Source organism: Mustela nivalis (genome assembly GCF_964662115.1).
Source record: "Mustela nivalis genome assembly, chromosome: 3".
Classification (NCBI taxonomy): Eukaryota; Metazoa; Chordata; class Mammalia; order Carnivora; family Mustelidae; genus Mustela; species Mustela nivalis.
In genome coordinates, this window is record NC_139022.1 from 149,613,618 (window position 1) to 149,634,490 (window position 20,873).

The 20,873-nt window shown below is 41.8% G+C and overlaps 1 protein-coding gene and 1 long non-coding RNA gene across 16 annotated transcripts in view; one reads left to right on the top strand and one right to left on the bottom strand.

Moving 5' to 3' along the window:
- Positions 1 to 20,873, top strand: part of DAB2 (DAB adaptor protein 2) — a 159,675-nt gene that overhangs the window by 106,839 nt on the left and 31,963 nt on the right. For 2 of the 14 annotated variants that reach the window (XM_082723434.1, XM_082723436.1), the window contains exon 1: positions 1,910 to 2,714. The exons of 1 other annotated variant lie outside the window; for it this stretch is intronic. The gene's annotated coding sequence lies outside the window, so the exon portion shown is untranslated. Of the gene's footprint in view, positions 1 to 1,907; positions 2,971 to 20,873 lie in introns of those variants that run through there. 11 more of the 14 variants (XM_082723428.1, XM_082723427.1, XM_082723429.1 and 8 more) reach the window with 9 other exon arrangements.
- The window catches only part of LOC309861017, a 55,510-nt gene continuing 45,641 nt past the window's right edge, over positions 11,005 to 20,873 (bottom strand). The window contains exons 2-3 of one of the 2 annotated variants that reach the window (XR_014309727.1): positions 19,133 to 19,257; positions 11,005 to 13,056 (exon numbers count right to left, since the gene is read on the bottom strand). This is a non-coding gene — a long non-coding RNA (uncharacterized lncRNA). Of the gene's footprint in view, positions 18,380 to 19,132; positions 19,258 to 20,873 lie in introns of both variants that reach the window. The other variant, XR_014309728.1, reaches the window with a different exon arrangement.

Genomic DNA, 20,873 nt, shown 5'->3' on the forward strand with positions numbered 1-20,873 from the left:
GACCTTGCTAGATCCAGAAACTTTAACCAGTCCTCGTTTGCTGAGAACATCTGGAAGTGTCCAGCAAGGCATCAAGGTGCACAAACAGTTCCCCCAGGACCACATTCGAAGTGCCATTTACAGTTCATGGGAAGTGGTGGGATTCAGAAAGTGATGTTTAAGGGAGTTGGGGTGGGGGGGGGGGAGAAAGGCTGGAGAAGGGAAAGAGAAAACTTTAGGTCTGTGAGCTAAAGGCGGGGGGGGCGGGGGAAGCAGCTTAAGTATGGAAGAAAAGACACACACATAGGATAGCTCGCACAGGCAGAGTTGCTGTGGAAGCACATTCCAGGAAAATCTTAAGAGATTACTTTAATAATAAACCATGCATTCTTCAGCAAGCCATCACGGGATTAACTACCCTTTTCCTAGGCTGGGAACACAGTCGTCAGGTTTTTTTTTTTCTTTTTTTTTTTTTCCCTTCTCCCTCACAGGCAGGTTTTGTGCAAGGGAAAGTCATGCAAGGACCATAGGTCTTCAAACATTACATTGCATTTTCCTCACCTTAATGTGCTAAGCATTAATTTTAATGGTGATAAGAAAAAAACCATTTAGGAAAGGTTAACATCTGGGTGGGCTTGGGTGTGATTTTCCAGCTGCAAGGATGTTCATTTCAGACCTCCTGAAAAGTGAACAACTTCTATGGGATAGGAAACTGTGTTCCACCAGAGATTAAAAAGAGTTAAATTTCTTTTCATGTTTCTTTCTTTTCTTTTCTTTTCCTTTCTTTTCTTTTCTTTCCTTTACTGTGAACAGGACACTGAATCACTGCCAGAAGCAATATCAGCACCCTAGAGATATAAAAATACTCTTCAAATCAGAGTTCTCCACTGTTGACTCTTAAGATTTCTGTGTAAAATGACAGAGCTGTCTGCTTTAAGCTGTCTGTGTGAGCCCACTCCTCATAAAGGACTGTTTCCATTAAAGTCTTCTCTTGAAACTCCAGCTCATTTGAACGAAATCATTTTCTTCCTCTGGCTTCTTAGACGTAACTCTTCTATTTGGTAGAGCAAACATATGTTAACATTTCTAGTAACAGTCTTCTGATTAAAAAACAAAAAAATGTTTGGGTGGTCACTTCTGAGTTGAGAAAATATTAGCTATTGAGGTTAAAAGAGAAACCCCCTTTTCCCCCCAAATTGCCAATGCCTCTATGTGCCTGAAATCAGCCATCATTTGAACAGCTACTCAGCCTTTGGAAGTGAAACTATCCTTCTGGACTCTTGGGTCTTAGAAATAAAGCAGTATGTCCTAAATGTACCAGAATTAAAGTTCTCCACATTAATGTTATAAATACTCTTCTAACATTAAAGTCTGAATACCTCTTATCATTCCCAGGAAGTCATATATACGTGTGTGTGTGTGTGTATTTTTTAATAATAGCAAATCACCTCAGAGGAACATTGGAAACTGTCAGTTCCACCCTCCCCACCCCTATACCCTCAGGTGTAAGGGGAAGAGACAGGTGGCAGAAATCATAGAGGCCAGGAGAGAGGACCCTCTCTCTGTTGCAGGGTTTTACAGCTCCGAACCCCCAGCTGCGGGGCAGTCCCAGGCCTGACCTACTTGAGAGCAGGGACTGCCACTCACACTGAGCTGCCCCAAATTACACAGCGGCTTTGCAGCTGGGCTAGGCTTGGACCACAAAATGCATCCTTGGTATCCCATGAGCCCGATTTGAACCCTCAGTTTCCAGAGGCAAAATGCAAATCCGCTGTGTGTCGCTTACTCAATAAAATCAATAACCCCTTCTCCTCCAAATCATAATTTGGTAGTTTTACATTTAGTACACACTGTCTCCCACTGCCCCCCTCCAAAAAAAGAAGTGCTTTTCACAAAATAATTTCAAAATTCTTGAAAACTGACAGTTTCTGGGGGATACCGTACAAGTGTCCATGATTTTAAAACACGGAGACAATGAATTCCCAGCTCGTGAAGGTTCGCGAAACGATGCTGTGGCGTGCCAGTATCTTCAACTATTTTATTTCTCGCGTCGCAGATGGCTCTGAGAGGTGCAGGGAGCACAGTGGAAATCAGCGCAGAGAGTCCTGTCAAGGGTCTGCACGGGGAGGTACATCATCTTTGTATCAGAGACGCAGCTCTTTTAGATCGGTTCGATGGGGGTGAACGTCTTTGTTTCCATCGATTTCAGAGCACTGGTTTTCTATCTGTCCATCAGGACTTTATTTCATCCGTAAGTGCAGCCTGTTTTACATGTGCCCACGCAGATCCCCCACCAAGTTAGGAGCGCCCGCCCCGGCCCTGCCTGCGGAGGGACAATCCCACGTCCGGCGGGAGGGACGGCAGGTCCGAGCCGGGACCCGTCGCCTCTGGCCCGGAGAGTCAGGAGTGAAGGCGGCCCTTTGTTCCGAGGGCCCCGGCGGGTGGGGATGACTTTGGTGTGCCACATCACCGAAGCGGCAATCCGGAGGGGGAATTTGGGAGACGAAGGTCCGGCGGATCCCACCCCTTTCCTGCGGAGTTTCCCCTTCCTGTCCTTATTTGCCCCCTCCCCTGCCCCGCGTCCCCCAGCTCGCGGCGGCCCGGGCGGCGACGGCGCCCTCCTCCCTCGTCCCTCCCCCGCGGGGCCGGGCCCCCTGCGATCGCCCCCCGCTGGCGGGGCTCGCGAGCCAGGGGAGCCGGGCGCGCGGCGTGGCGGCCGCTCGAGTTAATAAACAGTTAAGTTTGGAAGACTCGGCAGACACGTTGAGGGGGAGTTACCAAGCCCAGGCAGCAAAAACATCCCGGCGCATTCCTGGGGAGTCCTCGGCTGCCAGCATCTGATTAGAACCATATCTCGCCGGGAGTGGCCGCGCGGCTCCGAGGCTCCCGGGCCGGCGGCTATTTAAGCGCGGCCCGCCGTGTCGGCCGCGCGGCAGCCTGGAGGCTCGGCACCGGGAAGTCATGCTCGCTTCGCCGAGGCGCTAGCCAGCCGTGAGTCGCTCTGCCGCCCTTCCTCCCCGGGGCTCCATGTTTCGCCCTCTCCACCCCTCTTTTCCTCCCCTTGGGATGCAGCTCTGGGACTTGTTGCGGGGAGCGGGGGTGCGGAATCTTGGAGAGGGGACGGTACTCGGGGAAAGAGCGGTTTTGTGGCCTGACATCCGAGGAATGCTTCCGCGGACGGCATTTACCTTTGGGGTCGGGCTGCAGATGTCCAGCTTGTGACATTTCATAAGCGCCTCCCTTTGTGTGTGTGTGTGTGTGTGTGTGTGTGTGTGTGTGTGCGCGCGCGCGCTTGCTTAAAGACTCAGCGGGCAACCCTGCTAGGACGCTGGTGTGGCCGCTGACCGCCTAATTAACCCCTCCAGGGGTGTTTATTTTTGCCCTGTGACAAAGGCAGGAGACCCGGTTTGTGCCCCCCCTCCCCCAAGCTTTTTCCTAGTGGCTGACAACGTGTGGCATGAAAATGTGAACTTTGTCTTACACCGCATTCTTAAGAAAGTAGCTGCCCAGGAGACTGAACAAACTTGTTTTAAATCCCTGGAGCGTTTAAAAGGTGTTGGCCTGCTTGCTGTAAACTGGCTGGAAAAATGAAGTAAGAATTCTAGAAAAGGGGGAAAAATGAATGGGTTAAAGCCATGGAGCTCCAGCCAGCCTAGCGGTTCTCACAGCATAGAGCAGACTCTTGTTACTCCCCTCCGAATTCCTTTCCTCTTGTTTGACTCAGTTCCTAGCCTGGAATTCAGGTCCGCTGTCAATGTCAGCAGGGAGCTGCTCGAGTCCAAAGGGAAATTTAACTGGATTAAAAGCACTTAAAGAATCTGGATGTTATCTCCACGCCCTTACCACCCCCCAGCCACCTTTTCCTCTTTCCTTTTAGTTTGTGTTTGGAAGGAAGACAGGCACTCTTGTAAAATGAGAAGAGCAGCAGTAAGCTTCCAGACACATGGAAAGACTTAAAAATTATGGAGGGGAGACTTCATGAATAGTAAATGTTGTTATTACACTATAAAGTGACTTAATGAAAAAATTTCTGGCCCTAATCAGGCGAAGCAGCAGGGGTAGAGGAGGAGGAGGTAAGACGGAACTAGCTCAAACAGAAGTAATGGTTGAAGAAAGAAGGCAGCTACAAAAATGCCTTCAAGATGTCTGATTAGGCTCTTGGAATGGCTTTGATGGGATCTAGAATTGATCTTCCTTACAGGCTTGAGATTAGCTCCCTGCACAGGAGCATCCACGGGCTGTTGAGGAGGAAAGTACTAGCTGAGAATGGGGGAGCCCTGCAGCAACCAAATGGTTTGTCTCCCTGGTCTATGACATTGCCAGGCTTGCTTCTTAACACCCACCTTCAGACCCTGAGTAGGCTGCTTTTCTCTGGGCCTTTGGCCCCGCCCACCCCAGGTTCTGTCTCTCCCTCCTTGAAGGGAAACAGGCCTCAGTGACACCATAGGAAAGTTTATTGCCTTGAGGATTCAGAAGTATTTGGGACTGAGCTCTCTTTAACCTTCGGGGCAAGATCATTTTGGTAAAGTGCTGGGGGCGTGTGGGTGAAGTACCACACTTCATAGAACATGGAGTGTACAGTGTGGACAGTCTACTGGAGAAAGCACGGAGGAGATCTAGTAGCCTTTTCCAATGTGTATTTCTGGGACTGATGACTTCTTCCAGATTCCTCATCAGTCTCCCTCCAAGGCAGACTGGATTCTTTTTCTTGTTGGTGAATAACTTAACTTCCCACTCTCAACTCTGTCCCTTCTTACCCAAACAACTGCCCTGGAAACCAGTTCTTCTTTAAGCTATACCCTCCTACATTTGATTGGAACCAATTGATGGTAATGGAATGTCCTCCACCTTTGAACCCTGACATCTGTGTTGTTGACATTCTGGTCTTGGGCACAGTTGGATCTTCACCTGAGGATGTTAGGAGAGGGAAGAGAGCCATGCATGGCACTTGTTAAAAGCCTTGCCTAATCTGTTGGGGGGGGAGTCTGCATTTCCATTCAAGACTTCTGACAGTTTTAGATTCAACTAGAAGTCCGAATTCCCATGCATTCGGTTTATCTCTTGGCTTGCTCAAAAGCTTGAATGAATCTTAGTCACCTTGTTAGGGTTGAAGGAATTGCTTTTAAACACTTGTTGGCATGAAGGTGGTACAGGGACCTCGAGAAACTTCTGACCAGATGGTTGGGAGTGATACTTATTGGCCTACTTGGCCATGCCTCAATTATCTGAAGATTAAGAGAGCAGAAAGACATGGGCCTTGTTGGGTGGCTCCTGGCCAGAAGGAGGCTTTGTGGATCTGTGGGCTCTTGGTGACACAGCAAGAAGATGCTGCTTCATTCCAAATTCCACCATAAGCCTACACTTGCTACCACTGATATTTTTTATCTGAATGGTTTTGAAGGCATCATGTGTTTCTCTCCCTCCATCTGTCCTGCCTTCGGGATTTAATTGATGCTTTCCTCAAAGACAAGTGAAGGTGCTGAAATGCTCGAGCAGGCTGCTGAAGAGTGGGCTCTCCCATGTGTCCGGTTGTCCTCATGGGCATCAGAACATGCCTTCCCACGTGGAAAGGCTTGACAGCAGGCTGGCTGGGGAGTGTCCGTTAACACATCCGTGAACATGTCAGGCTTTCTGTCCTCCTCGAGGAATCAGAACGAGACCTGCACTGGCAATAAGAAACACCTGAGTAATAGGACGTGGTATTTTAAAATTTTCCCTGGTGCTGCGCATACTTCTGAATTGGAAGCCGTGCCACTGAATTGCACGGAGGTCAAAGTTACCTCTAGCGAGCTAGCTGCAACAGCAGCTCCGTGTGCTTGGTGGAAGCCTCATTCACCGTAACGTGGCTGGACTGGGTTGTATGAATCAGAAAGAGCATAGACCATCCGTCCCCTCTTGGACAAAAACCATGCTAATTTCTGATGAAGGGAACGGGGGATGCTGAGGATGGACACAAAGGGCCAGCACTCATGCCAGTTTCTGCCTCCCACCCTGGACAGTCAGGTAGTGGGGTGAGCACGTGGCTTCCAGAGTCTTGCAGCCTTGATTCAGACCCTGGCAACACCACTGTTGGTTACATGACCTTGGGCAAGTTGCGTAACCCCTCTGTACTTAAGCTTCCTTATCTGGAGAATAAGAGTACCTAGCCCAAGTTTGCTAGGGAGATTGTTAACCTAATATGCTTAGAACACTGTATTCTCTCTGACCTAGGAATACACGAGTTTTGTGTTATTTTTGCCCCCTGAACAACTGAAGGATGTGTCTTTGTGAAAACTGAAGGCAGAGTGGAGAACTTCTGCATCAAAACTGGGCACTGCGCATCTACCTGAGAACAGCTAATCATTCAAGCACTTCATATTGCCAGTGTGTTTGCTGTGCTCACCGCTAGGACAGACAGGGAGTTACTCTGTGTTCTCTGCCAGGAAGCCTGTAGTTTGCTTTGGTCAAGCTGACCTCCTTGGGACTCAGTGAGGTCTCCGCCGCCCTCAGCTTCCCTGTGGAGTGGAGTGGAAGCCGCTCTTCCCCAAGTCAGCATTACAGGAGAAGGAAGTGGGAAAGCAGGGACCACCCATACTAAGCTGAGGGACTGGACCAGAAATAAAGTCTTCCGAATGCGTGCAGCCCCGGTCTATGCTTGCCCACATAGCTGGGCAGGTTGCCATGGTTACTCCCCTTCCCGCATCCTTCTCCCACCCTGGAAGGAAGCCTGCCACTCTAGGGTGAGCAAAATCTGAACAAATTGCTTCCTGATCTAAAAATGGAAGTTACTTTTTTATTGAGGTCGACTCTCCTGTCTACCTACCTCATCCTTTTCCTCTTCTCAACTTCTTTTAATCTTAACCCTTAATCGCCTAACTCTTGCTAATTCTTCCATCATCAAGGTAGAACAACAGGAAGGCTTATGAAATTTCAGGAACACGGGAGCTATTGCCTCAATATTAAAGAAACCTGGCAGTTTTTCTCCGCTACCGTAACTTACACAAGCTAGCTAGAGGCAAGTGACCTTTAACTGCCTTAAACCGGTAAGAATTCTGAGTGAACCCAGCAGGCAGAGTGTTGAACTGTAAGGAAGTTACCAGAAGGCAGGATGCAGGAGGACTATCACCTAAATTTTTAGGTAACCACAGAGTAAGGGAGCAGGTAGACTAGGAAGTAAGAGTCCTGAAAAAGTGAGATCCAAAACACTGTTCAACCTGGAATAAATTTGGGGGAAGGATATGTGGTTTCACATTTTCTCTGGGTGAAAAGCTACCCTATTTCTCTCTGATGTACAGTTACGCTGAAATAGACTGAGGTCTTTATATGACAGATGAAACACACAAGCTCTCATTTCACAATCAGATTCATTCAGTCTTTCAAGAGTGGACACTTAGTTACCTTCATGTGCTTCATGTGTTTAACAGCTAGAGAGAAGTTGTCTAAAATAGTGGTTCTCAGAGTGTGGTCCCCAGACTAGCAGCACCGGCATCATCTGGAAACTTGCTAGAAATGCAAATTCTTGGTCCCCATCCCAGATCCAGTGAGCCAAACTCCAGCAGTGGGGCTCATCCAGCTGTATTTCAACAAGCCCTCTGCATGATCTAAGAGTAACTTTCACAATTCATTTGTTTTATAATTCAGTTGTTCAGTGAAAAGCTTAACAAAGTATGTGCATTCCTACAGTCATGGAAATAATAAAGCAAAGCATTTAAACACAGCTCAATTTAACTGGATCTTAGGATACAAAAGATGAAAAGGCACAGACCTTGACATTTTTCCTACTATCTCAAGTTCGTTTTCTTGATCCAAGGAAAACCGATATACTCCTTATTTTTGTATTATCCCCTCACTTCCAAATCCTTTTTCCTCTTTTGGGTTAAGATCATAATTAATCTCCATTTATTAGGAGACTGCCCCAGTTACTTCTTTTTAAAAAGATTCTATAAACTAGATCATTACCCATGAACCAGATGGTTTTCTCTAACCTATAAAACTTTTTTTATTTTGTTTTTCATGCAATACCCAGAGTGCAGATGAAGGCTTCTCCATATTGGTAAATGAACCTACTGCAACTTGGTTTTTATAGAGCTTTATGGTTTAAAAAGTACCAGTCCATTCTCCATTTATCTTTCACTCTAATAACTTAATAGAAAAATATCTTTTTCTTAGTTCAAATATGATCATTGCATGTGAGCTTGCTCAGGGTCATATCATTAGATAGGAGAGTCAGGATTCAAGCATGAATCTTTATCATTTGAATCTTGGTGTTTATCTGAATATTTAGTATGTACCTATTATGTGGATTATGTTGCTAGCCTGGCAATGGAAGAAAACCCAGTGAGTGGAAATCTAAAAGAAAATCTACATCACGTGAAACAAAGAATGTAGACTCTGGACCTGCACTGGAATGACAGCTGGGCCATTTCTTAGGCATGCTACTTAACGTCCCTGACCCTTAATTGCCTCACCCACCTTGCAAACAGTCCTAAGAATGATGGATGCTAATCAGAGACTGATGTTTAGCAGGGATCACACCTTAGACTGAGAAATACAAGGGTGTGATCCAGAATTAAAGAATTGAAATTCTAGTTTCGAGGAGATGGCATGGGTTAAGGGTTGAGCTTAGACTCCGAACTGCAAAGGACTGTCCACAACTCACTTTTCCATTTAAGACAAGAGATAGCATGTCCGAGTTTCATTTTTCTCCATCAGTAAAATGAGTTACTACCAAGTTAAAGTTTAAGGTGAAGCCCTGGAAGCTGGGAAGCTGCTGCTTCAAAACTCCTCCTCCTCTAGAACTACAATTCCCAGTGCTGCAATTAGGCTGATATTTGGAAAATGCTCTTGCTTTACTTGTTTTGAGCTTGAGGCTAGTTGAAATCTAGAGATGAACACATTTCAGCTGAAAAATTAGAAGACCTTCTTTCTTGCACACCTTGAAACTACTTAATGTGAGGGTCCAGCAGGAGAATGTGGCAATGCTTTATAAACCAGTACAGGCCCACAAATATTAACTCTCAAGGTACCACTTAAATCTCATTGGGCATGACAATTCAGTCCTCCTAAAGTCTAGAGTTGATCCTTACTCAAAGAACCAGAAAGTGATGAATAGCTTCATTTAACTGTGTCCATGTTGGATATAGCTGCCCTCCTTGTTCTAAATATTTCATACAATTGGCTTCACTTATTTTCTATACTTTAAGTGTCCTATTAGGGGTCCAGACCTGTTTTGATCTTCTGTGATATGTTATGCAGATGCTGAAGTGCTTTCTGTTGTCAATTAGTTGTCATATGTTTGAACACCTGCAAGGTTATATGAAGAATGCTCAGTCTGGCTTTGGCCACCTTATTAATCCAGGTAGGAAGCATATACCTGACCTCTAGATCAGAGGATCAGAAGTGGGCACGGTATGCTTCCGAGTAGTTGTTCAAATATCTGTCCTTTTGAACAAAAGTCTCAGCTGTGCTTTAATTACATTAACCCTGGGTGGTGGTGGTGGTATTTTTTGTTTTTGGGTTTGGAATTTTTCTTTTAAACCTTTACTTCTAAATTTAAACATCATAAGTGCAATCCCATTTTTGAAGTAGAAAACAAATACGTAACTGATTGAATAGGCTCTTCCATCCACAGCTGGTTGATAATAAGGAGAATTAATATCAATTTCTGCTTAGACCAAGGTTCAGCTATAACTGAAGCTTATCAGAAACATACATATTGACAACTGACAAAGAATCGAAAAGTTGATTTTATTCAACGTTGAAACTCTCTTTGGAAGGGCATCTTGTTGCATATAGGTGCTTGTTTAACTGCCTGTTAACTTGTTCTTTGGGAATTTCTGATTTATTCAACTTGTCTGAAGTTCTCAACAACTAAAGGTCGGCTATAATTTTGTTGGATGATAATATTGACCTGACACCTGCTGGCAGACACATAAATGCCAACAATCGTTGCCAATAAGAAATTTAGAGTAAATGACATCAACTTAACTAACATGTGGTTGTGTTAAAATGAAGTGGTGTGGGTAGGATCCAGAGAAGAAAAGGATACCAGTATGTGATAATGGACTTAGCTTTTGCAAGAATGGTGGATATCAGATAGAAGAAAAATGTATCCTAGGCAGAAGCACATAAGCAAATTATGCAAGTGCACATCCAAGGATACAGACTTGCCAGTTTGACCAAGAGCAAGTACAGATGGCAGACAAGGAAGACATGGATTTGGAAAGTAGAGATGGATTGCACTGAGCCTTAGATATAAGCACAAGAACTTTAATCCACATTTGTTATGCAGTGGATCTCTTTGTTAAATCAGGAAAACAAAATGCTGACTCAGATTAATTCACCTAGCTCTACTGGCAGAATGACTTTGAGCAGAGATCGATTACCTGTTGAACAAAAGCCTATATTCCATCACAAATCAACAGTGCAGAGAAAAGATTTGCCTAAGAGAATATTAGGGAGCAAATGGAAAATATATGCCACCCCTAATGTTTTAAATGCACTACTTTTTACCAAACTATGTGGGTATCAGAAAGTAGGACCTGACCTCACAATTTCATTGAGTTGGGGGAGAGTTCTATATGAATTGGAGGGCAACAAGAGGTCATGGCAAGTGGAGAGAAACAGTAGGCTGATGAAGGGTCCGTGGACTCCGCTAAAGCAATACACCATGAGTAGACCTTGAATGATGGGAAGGAATTCACATAGGTGAAGGCAGTATTACAGCCTAGGGTTGCAACACAAGAAAGTGGTGTGTGTGTGTGTGTGTGTGTGTGTGTGTGTCCAGGGCAAGTGGAAAATATTAGCCTCCCTAAGGAATAGGTCTCTCTCTCTCTAAATATATGTAGATACATAGATAGATAGATAGATAGATAGATAGATAGATAGATAGATAGGGATGCCTGATTAATATAAAACCAGGAAGGGAGTGCCTGGGTGGCTCAGTGGGTTAATCCTCTGCCTTCAGCTCAGGGTCCTGGGATCGAGTCCTGTGTCAGGCTCTCTGCTCAGCTGGGAGCCTGCTTCCTCTCTGTCTGCCTCTCTGCCTACTTGTGATCACTCTCTCTGTCAAATAAATAAAATATATATATAAAATCAGGAAGGCCATGAAATCTGATAGGGCACTCCCACAAGAATTCACCCATAAAAGTAAGTCATTTTACAACTAGTTTCTTACCACTTGGATTCTCATTGGACCTTTTTGAGAAGGTGAAGGAAAAATTTGTCTCACAAAGAGTTTCTTTACTTCAAGAATTCTAAATATCTTAAAAAGCACCTATGTTATGGGTACAGAAAATACCAAAATAACAGTGTGATGTGAAGTGGCGAATTGTGAGGGACAAGATACATGATACAAGGAAGTATCGCTCTTTTGGAAACAGGAACTTGGGGTGACAATGAGGCAAGATTAGGGAGGAATACTAAAAATAATTTTTAAAATTTTTTTGGTGGGAAGGAAGATGGGGAATGGACATAAAAGATAGTTCTAGAAAATAGAGGGTCACAGGTTTGCCAGATTTGGTAGACATGAGAAGAGTCTATGATAAAATCTTAGTTTTATGCTGAAATATGGCCAGTACTGTTATTGATCTTTGAGGCATATCCACATACCAAATACATTCTGTAGTTCTGTTTCCAGATAGCATCTTGAGATGCAAATGTTCAACTTTCTACATGAGAACTCATTAATAGAAACAACGGAGGCAACCCTGTTCTGTTTTAGGATCTGGACTCTTACATTTCGTGCAGCCAACACTTGTTTAAGGGCTTCTTACTTGCAATGATAATAAAGTCCGTTTTTGAAAGACTTACATTAACCGGATGCTACCGGATACTCCCCTGCCAATGCTCTTGTAAGTGGGCTGTGTTACTCAAATACCAAAGCACTTTGGTGTGGCCCTGGTTACATTTTCATAATATTGCTTCATTAAAATCTGTGATTCAGTAGTTTTGCCTGATCTGCAAGTGGCATTATTGTACTCAGAAAATCTGATGAGTGAGAGTGCTGCCGAACATGTCTGGTTCTAGAATATGGAGGTTCATGTCATCTCTGAATTGCTTGCCCTTCTGAAGTGACGAAACTGAATGCCAAATGAGCACAGCGTTTCTCGTGTTTGTGATATAACGTTGCTTCGGAAATTTGGATAACTTTTCAGGAATCATCATTGATGTTCTTTAATAACCAAGTGAATCACAAGATTATTTCCTCCAGCTGGCTCTGTCACACAGATGCTCTTTCAGATCGTTATATGGGTATAGAGGACTCCCTAACATTGAATGTAAATATCTTCCATCTAATTAGTGCTTTAAGTAAATGTCATAATTTTAAAACTGTCTGTTGAAGAGGGTAATTAAGCCTTTAAGACAAAATTTGCATCTTTCCATAGTTGATATAAATAAGACAGCAATTTATACAGGAGTCCTTGAAGTAGAACTAATTTTGCTCCTATTAAGCATTATTCATGGCAATGAGACTTTCTACCCTAATCAGAAATGTTTCCTCTTAAAAACTTAGCACCCATTGAAACCATTACCTGCTTGTTCTCTCTTCCCTGCCTATACTATAAGTCCCTTGAGAACAGAGGCCATGTCTCTTTCAGGACTGTATATAAAGCATACCACAGCACTTGGCACACAGTAGGTGTTCAATAACCAATAACCAGATGGCCAAGTGAATGAGTGACAAGATGCTCTCCTTTGCACTATTGACTGTAATTTATTATAGAGTGAGCAAAATGGGAAACTTCAGCTCACCTTATCATCTGTTGGTATAAGTCAAACAGTTCTGAATCCTTTTTTTTTAACTTTTATAATGAGTAGCATCCATATGTTCCTCTAGTTTAAATCTGGTCAGGGCCTGAGAAAGGCAGACAAGCTGTTACTGAAATTCTCCAGATGGTGTGGTCTTTTCAAGTCCTTGGGTTAACTTCTGCCAATGGAGTATTCGTCATAGCTCATACATCGATCTGACACGATGGATGTAATCACCTGGCTGATAATTATTGTAGTGGTGAATCGTCTCCCACCTGATACTTCACCCAAGGACAACTTCTTATTCTCCTTCTGTTTCTTCTTTTTAAGGTTGCCACTAACCTGCTTCTAAAAAACAAAACAAAACAAAACAAAACACACTAATAAAAATGGAAGAAATAGATGAAATCTTTGGCTCAAGCACTGGATAATTAAGGTTATCCCCTTGACTTAACACAATTTCTGCCAAAATCAGAAGAAACCTTTTTTTTTTTTTTTTAATTGGCATAGTGCTGCTGTAATGTAAGGTTCTGATATCCATTAGGCTCTTTAAAATGCCCAAATTGAGGCGCCCGGCTAGTTCATTTGGTAGAGCATGAGCTCTTAAAATGACCAAATTGTGTTGCCAATTCATTACTGTTCTACAGATTCCCTTGGGTCCAAGGAAAACAGCCTAAAACCGAACAATAGACCAAATGCTGACCAAGTTTTAACAATCTCAGCATAAAAGAATTTTTTCAAATCTTGGTGACCATTTGATCCAAATGTTCATCTTTTTTTTAAAGATTTTATTTATTTATTTGACAGACAGAGATCACAAGTAGGCAGAGAGGCAAGCAGAGAGAAGAGAGGAAGTGGCTCCCTGCTGATCAGAGAGCCCGATGGATGCCGGGTTGGATCCCAAGATCCTGGGATCATGACCTGAGCTGAAGGCAGAGGCTTTAACCCATTGAGCTACCCAGGCGCCCCCCCCCAAATGTTCATTTTGTTTTTTAAGAATTCATTTACTTAACAGAGAGTGAGAGAAGGAGAGAGAGCACAAGCAGGGGGAGCAGCAGAGGGAGAGGGGAAGCAGGCTCCCCACTCAGCAGGGAGCCCAATGTGGGACTCGATCCCAGGACCCTGAGATCATGACCTGAGCCGAAGGCAGAGGTCTAACCCACTGAGCCATCCAGGTGCCCCCAAATGTTCATTTTTTAATACATCAGGCATTTTTCTCAATGACTTCAGATAGGTAAGTCTCCATGAATGATGTCCAAGTCAGTAGTTCAAAGCTTACAGTGAGCGGCATTCCATAGTGTGCATGTTCATTTTGTAGGTTCTCTAAACTTTTGAGTTTAATTTCACATGACTGAATTCTAAAGCACTTTCATGATTCTATCTCTAGCCCAAGATAGACTGTAGATTTACCTACATTTTAAATATTACTATCTGGCAAATTAGCTTGTCTCTAAGGAATTTAATTTTAAAAATGCAGAACGGCACGTGTCACCCTAATATCACTATTCTAAAGGCGTAAGGAACAGAAATCTGTCTCTCATCCTGCTCGCTCCCCTCTTAACCAGCATTTCCTTGGTACTGATCTTCCTAGTTTCTCAAGTTATATGGAAAACGTAGATAAAATGGAGAAATGCTATATATTCTGCTTCAAATGAGGAGCTATAACAATGTGACTCTTTTAGTCGGTAGCGGCCTTCTGTAAAGGATATTATTCTTTTAGGTGGTCACATTTCAAAATACCAATTCACTTATATCAGCTTTTAGAAAACTGACATTATGGGAATTCTATTTTTAGGATGCAATGGATCTTCTTAGAATGAAGGTTATAAGACATAATGGCCTTTGATTTTTTTTTTTTTTTTTAAGCCACCTCTAGGACACTTGGTTTGTTTGAAGTTTGAGCATCATAGCTTGGCAAGATGGATAACCTTGGATCTGACATTTGAGATTTGTTAGACCTTAACCTTTCAATTAAAAAGCTTTGATTCCAAAAGATTAGCCAAGTATTTAAATGAAAAAAAAAAAAAAATGGCAGTGTTGAATCACTCAAAGTGGCAGGTTCATGCAACTATCCTACTACAAAGCAATTGTCACTCTTTGATGCCGTGGTCCGTACTCAGATTTGTTACCACCCCAGCCTCCGCACCACTGCTCAAAACCTCAGTCTTCCCAGTACTGTCTAGACAAAATGTAGTTCTGAAAATTCACTCTAATCCAGTTTGACCCAGCTTTCAACCTTTTCCCCTCGTATCAACCAACACAGTCCTGTGTTCTAGCCAACCTGACATAAGTATGCTTTACTCACTGCTATCAATTCCTCTTTCCATGAAAGTGTTTTCTGACCAATTCACATTCCTCTAATCTGAAGAACTGAGTTTAGTTCTCTCTTTTTGCTAGTATAATTCTAAAACAGAGAAGTTAAAAGTATATGTATTAGCCAGTGGAATTTTTAGTGGGCTGGTTGACTTTTGTACTTCACCTTCTGTCCCGTCAGGTAGGGATATCAATCCTTCCCCCATAGCATTAAACGAGAGAGGTTTAGCGTTATACATCACACATCACACCTGATGTATAATAAACATCCAATAAATTAAACTTGCAAAAATAGGGTATTCTTTCTGCGTTCCTAAGAAAACTGTTTAAGCCATCATTAACCCTTCACTTTCAACCCACTCTCTCTCTCTCTCTCTCTCTCTTTTTTTTTCCAGGACATTTACCACCTTCTGAAAGACTGTAACTATTTATATGTTTCCCTGTTAGAGGGTAAACCCTACAAAGGAATAGAATGTTCCTACAAAGGAATAGATCTTTTTTTTGCTCATTGACATATCCCAAGCTCTAGAAGAGTGTCTGGCACATAGTGGGGACACAGATTTGTTACATGAATTAGCTTGCATTCAGGGACAAATTTTGTTTTCATTCTCTCAGTTATAGTGGTTTTTGAGCAAAGTTTAATCACCAAACCCCAGGTGCTCCAAATAAAATAATAAATAATAATAAATTTTTAAAAAAGCTATCAGTATTTGAAGGCCTTCTCAATCTTATAATAACGTGACTTCTGGGCAAAATATAGGGTAGCTAATGACTTCCCATTGGTATAGTCACTCTGGCTAGGTGTGAGACAAATGACAGGCCTTTCAGAGTCAAAAGGGAACGCATTTGTTTTTACCCTTTTAAGGGATTTTCTTAGATGGGGGTGCAAATGTAGAATAGAATGTAGGGTAAGGGACCTCAATGCTGGAGAGATTGACCCTCAGAAAGAAATTTTAATCACATCCACTCCTGATAGCCCCCAAAATAGAACTTGCTTGTGTTAGTGAAACTAAGAAAAAAGTCCTTTTGTGTTGTTTCTTTCACTATTTTCTTTGGTGGAATTCACTATCTACATACTTCAATAATTCATTAAGGAGTGCAACCTAGTTTAGAAAAAAAAAATAACCTTACAACTATAAACATTCCTAATTTCAGACTTTGCTGCACTAGAAGGCATCTGTGGGGTATAGAAGGGCTTGATCATTGGTTTTTTGAGGATTTGTTTTAACCTCCTTGTCTACAATATTGAGTCTTTTTAATAAAGATTGGATTAGGAACTTAATAGTGGCTTTCAAAGAAGACTTGTCTTTGCACAGAGCTATAGAGTTCAGCTGAGGAAATGAATGATCTAATTACATTCTCTGATGCTAAAAATGCCTACATTCTAAGACCAGAAAATAGCAGATGCCATCGTGAATCTGTACAAAGCTTCTAGGACTGGCTCAAGTTACATTTATTTAATGACTATAATAGGGATAATAAAGAGAGGTGACACGTGGAACACCAATCTAATCATTTATATCCATCCCATGGTTGCTGTAGTATTTAAGTGTCAATTACTTAGCAGGCACAGAATTTTGCAACAGATCATCACTAGTTCAGAGACAAGACGAGATTGCTCTAAAAACTAATGAAACAAGTGGCTTAAATATTACATTTCTTATGAACCAGAGAAACTTCCTTTACAGTGAGTCATTGATGTTGACATTCCTGTGTAGGCTAACCAGAAGCCTTTTTGTAGTTCAATAAAAATGGGACTATCTCATAATGGGCCGGGAGGTCTCAGGGAAAGCCCAGCAAAGTGGCATGTGATCAGCAACCATTGCTACTAGTTTGCCTTATGCTAGACCCAAGTTTCACCCCCATGTTTTATCATCTTAAAAAAAGCCCACGAGGGATGGCATGCATTTAAGAGGCCTGGGAGAGCTCTCATTCCATCTACTTATTCTGGAAAAGGCAGATGATGTGTGTGGTAAGTCAGATGATGATGATGATGATTGTTTTTTTAACCAGCTTCTTGCTTTGAAACAAAAACGTGCCCATTAAAGGATCCTTGGTCTCTGAGTGCTAGGCAGGTATATGAGTAATAACTTAATACAAAGGAAAAATACTTGACACAATGTCTAGCCAAAGCTCTGATGAGAATAGAAAACAGAATATACTTCCAAAGTTTTTAGCACAACTATTAAATAGCAGTAATCTCGCTATTAACTTAAATCATATTCAGGTAACATGGAATAAGTAGAGGTTCATCCAGCTTCAGATTCACATGAAGATTCACGTGCAGCTGGATATGATTCTGAATAACACATTTTAAAGGACACAGCGATAGATCCAATAAATGAGTCTTTATAGTTTAGAAAACCAGAAAAACTAGATGGTCCTAGTATATAAATTTATCATCTCAGATAAGTTAAGCTCTTTTAGGGAAGTAGCAATTCCTTTGGCACCATATGAATTGATGACTTGTTTAGTTAATTCATTTATTGCCTTGTAAAATATCCAAACTGAGTTGTTTATCAGGCTAGCAGTATAGGCTTATAAGAAACAGCATATTACATTGACAATTATTTCACAGAAATATACAGTTAAGATACTAATTATTTCTTCAATCTTGTAGAATAATAATTAAATCAAAAATAGAACAAACGAAACTATATTGTGATTGCGGGAAAAATAGTACTTTTCTAGGCTCCTCAAAATCAGTGGTGAAGGCCACCTCAGGAGTTTATCTTAAACGGGAAAAAAAAAAAAAGAAATGAAATATACAAAACTCGAGCCTTTGGAAATGTTGTCTAATGACATACTCAGGAAAATTTTCTTAGATATCTTATTTTTATGCAGCAACTCAAAAAAACCTTTATTTATTTATTTTTTTTGGTCCCTTCCCCCAACCCTGGAATGATTTTAATGTCAGAAAAGATGATGTGAGAAAGCAACCCAGTAGAATACGTAAGTTAGAAAGTCTTTGAAGTCACTCTTTAAATCCTACAATAAACTTTTTCTTAAATCTATACAGAGTAAGGTAAAACTCGAGGTCTTTTCCTTGTGCTCTTTGATTACTATAACTAGGAAGAAGATGAGTAAGTTGTATCTTCATTTCATAAAGGCACTTAGTTCTCTGAAACTTCACATCCTAAAATGGATATTATTGGTAGAAGTCACTTCAATAGTTGCCAAAGGTGGTATGGAAATTGACCGCCTGAAAACTTCTTGGTTAAGGAACATTGTTTAATGTTTGGGATCACATGGGGTGGCTTTTTCCATGGAGGCTCTGGTAGATACAAAACTCCTTGAATTACTTTTCCGAACTTGCTGATTGTGTTTCATGATTCCTAAGGTAGATGTCTGGCCGTGTCTGTGGAAGGCAGGACCCATTAATGGTGATGACTTACATGATTCTGACAAACATAATTTTGGTTACATTTACTTGGATTTATAGAGAGTGAGTTCATGAAACAACATCTATCTCACATGCTGAGACTTTATAAGAGAAAGTCTAACATTAAGTGGTAGGTTTTCTAATTGCAGTTGGAACTACCTCTACTCATCTGTCTGTGCTGTGAAAGGACCCTACACAGATATTTCAATACAGTGGAATCATTTGTTGTTTGATGTAGTTGCTTCAATTGTGCAGCAACTAAAATCCCAAATCTGCCTCCTTTAGCATGGGTGCGTGTGCTATCTCGAATATTCCCATCCTTCAGTTTAATTTAAAAATACACTTATTTATTCTCAGTACTTACTTGGTCCAATACCAGTTCTGAAAAGATGAAAGAATAATGACAGAGCGTGAACTTTAGCTCAAAGGTACTTATGCATTTTTGCCATCTTGTGCTCACTCTGCAGTAACTTCTTGGGGTGTTTGTAGATAAACACATTTTCTGAGCAGGTAGTCTAGCTATTCCAGGGCCTTTTTTGGATCCTGCCACCTAAATTGTCCACACTTGAGTGGTATTAGCATATTACCTCAAGAAGCAAGAAAACAAGTTGGCAGATCCGGCTTTCTTCTTGTCCACCAGAACCTGAAATTACCTAGGGATTTCTTATCTGTTAAGTTACCTAATTTGGTCAGCAACCAAGAAGTAAGCAAATGAGACTGTATACTTACTTCTCCCAGTCGAGTTCCCCTGGCCTTTTGGATAGCATCCTGGAACTTTGTAACTTTCAGTGTGGTAGAACGCTGCAATTAGGAGGAGAGAGGGCTGGTCATCAGGTTGCTGGTTCTATGCAGACCTGAAATTTGGCAAATAAGTAGAAAAGTCCCTTTTTATTCAATAAGTGATTCTTTTTGTCTTTTTCTTATTTAAAAGCAACCAAGTCTTTTTTTTTTTTTTAAGGGAAATTAGCTAAGTTAGGAAGAACCATCCATAAAATGATAATTGATACATCAAGCATACAGATAACGAAAAAGTAGTTTTAAAAACACATACATTCTTAACCATGGGGCTTAGCAGGGCCGCCATCATTCTTAGAGATAAAGGACGAATGCCCTGTCAGAGGTGGAGACCTGGCCAACTAGAAAAGGTCCTATCAGACGTGGAAATGTGAGCCAATGGCAAGTTTCTCACGTAAGGCTAATGCCAGCTCTAAGGGGAGACTGGACATTACAACAAAGGACATATTCGACTGGAAAGGCCACCTAGAACCCAGAGATAACATATCGGGGTGGGATCACTTAAACTGATTTTGTGTTGTGTCCTACATGGTTATAAGAACTTTTTCCCCATAGTTTTGGTCTATGTACAAACACAGAGAGAAAAAGAAGTTCTGTCTGTCCATTTACAATTACGAAACACACCACAGTTGACTTTTCTGTGCTGATGGTACAAGGCAGCTGGATTCTCGTTCCTTTAAGCTCTTCAAAACACAGCTTGTCTCTGAAACATGAGTTGTGGAAAGGTACAGAAACACTCAGGCACTGGCTTTGAGGATTATATAAACGTGGGCCTCTGCCTGGAAAGGAAAACCACATTGGGATTTAATATAATTCAGCCAGGCTATTAAAGAAGAAACCAAATATCAGGCAAAGTTTCTTGCCTTGGAAGAGGAAAAGTTTTAGGTTACCTGCTTGCTTTTAAAGTGCTCTGCTGTAGTCGATCATAAAATAATTTGACTACATTAGTAATTCGTAGCTCTTCATTCTTCCTTATGTTTAAAATGCAGATGGTCCTAAATAACATTCTTCTAACATCCACAGAGACTTTCAAGACGACTATTGGAAGGGTACTGGAGTAGGAAGTGGACTGTGTTTAACACTGAGGATATATATGTAGAAGTATCATAGGTGAAGGGTGCAAATGGAAAAAAAAATAACAAAATTATTGTACCCTGAAGTCCACATGCTAGATATGCTGTACACCCATTTTGATTTAATTCAGGATTATTTCATATGGGAACAGGAAAGCACGACTTGATGTGTGTTCTAGAACACAAGCTAAGATTGATTTCTATGATTTATTTTAAAAACTGGCTTGTAGCTAGGAAGAGGAGTCATTTCTGGTAGCTAACCTAACTTGGGAAGAATAGACATGAGAAAAAAATGAAATACTTGCTGGTCAGTTTGAGTAGGTATACCTATACGCGAGGGAAGACTGGTGAAAAAGGTATGAATAGTGTCCGTGTATAGGCCTAGGAATCAAATGGTACAATGACAGCCCTTTTCCATCACCCCAGCTCATTAGCTTTTGGACTACTCTTTTCCTGCAAGGGTCAAGCATAATATCCATTACACATTTAAATGCCAAATTCAAAGTAGAAGTCATATGTTTATTGTGTTTTTATACCAGTTCCACAATGCTTCTCCTCAAATCATTCTCCAAAGTCCCTGCAGTAGAAAATTTCTAGAGGCT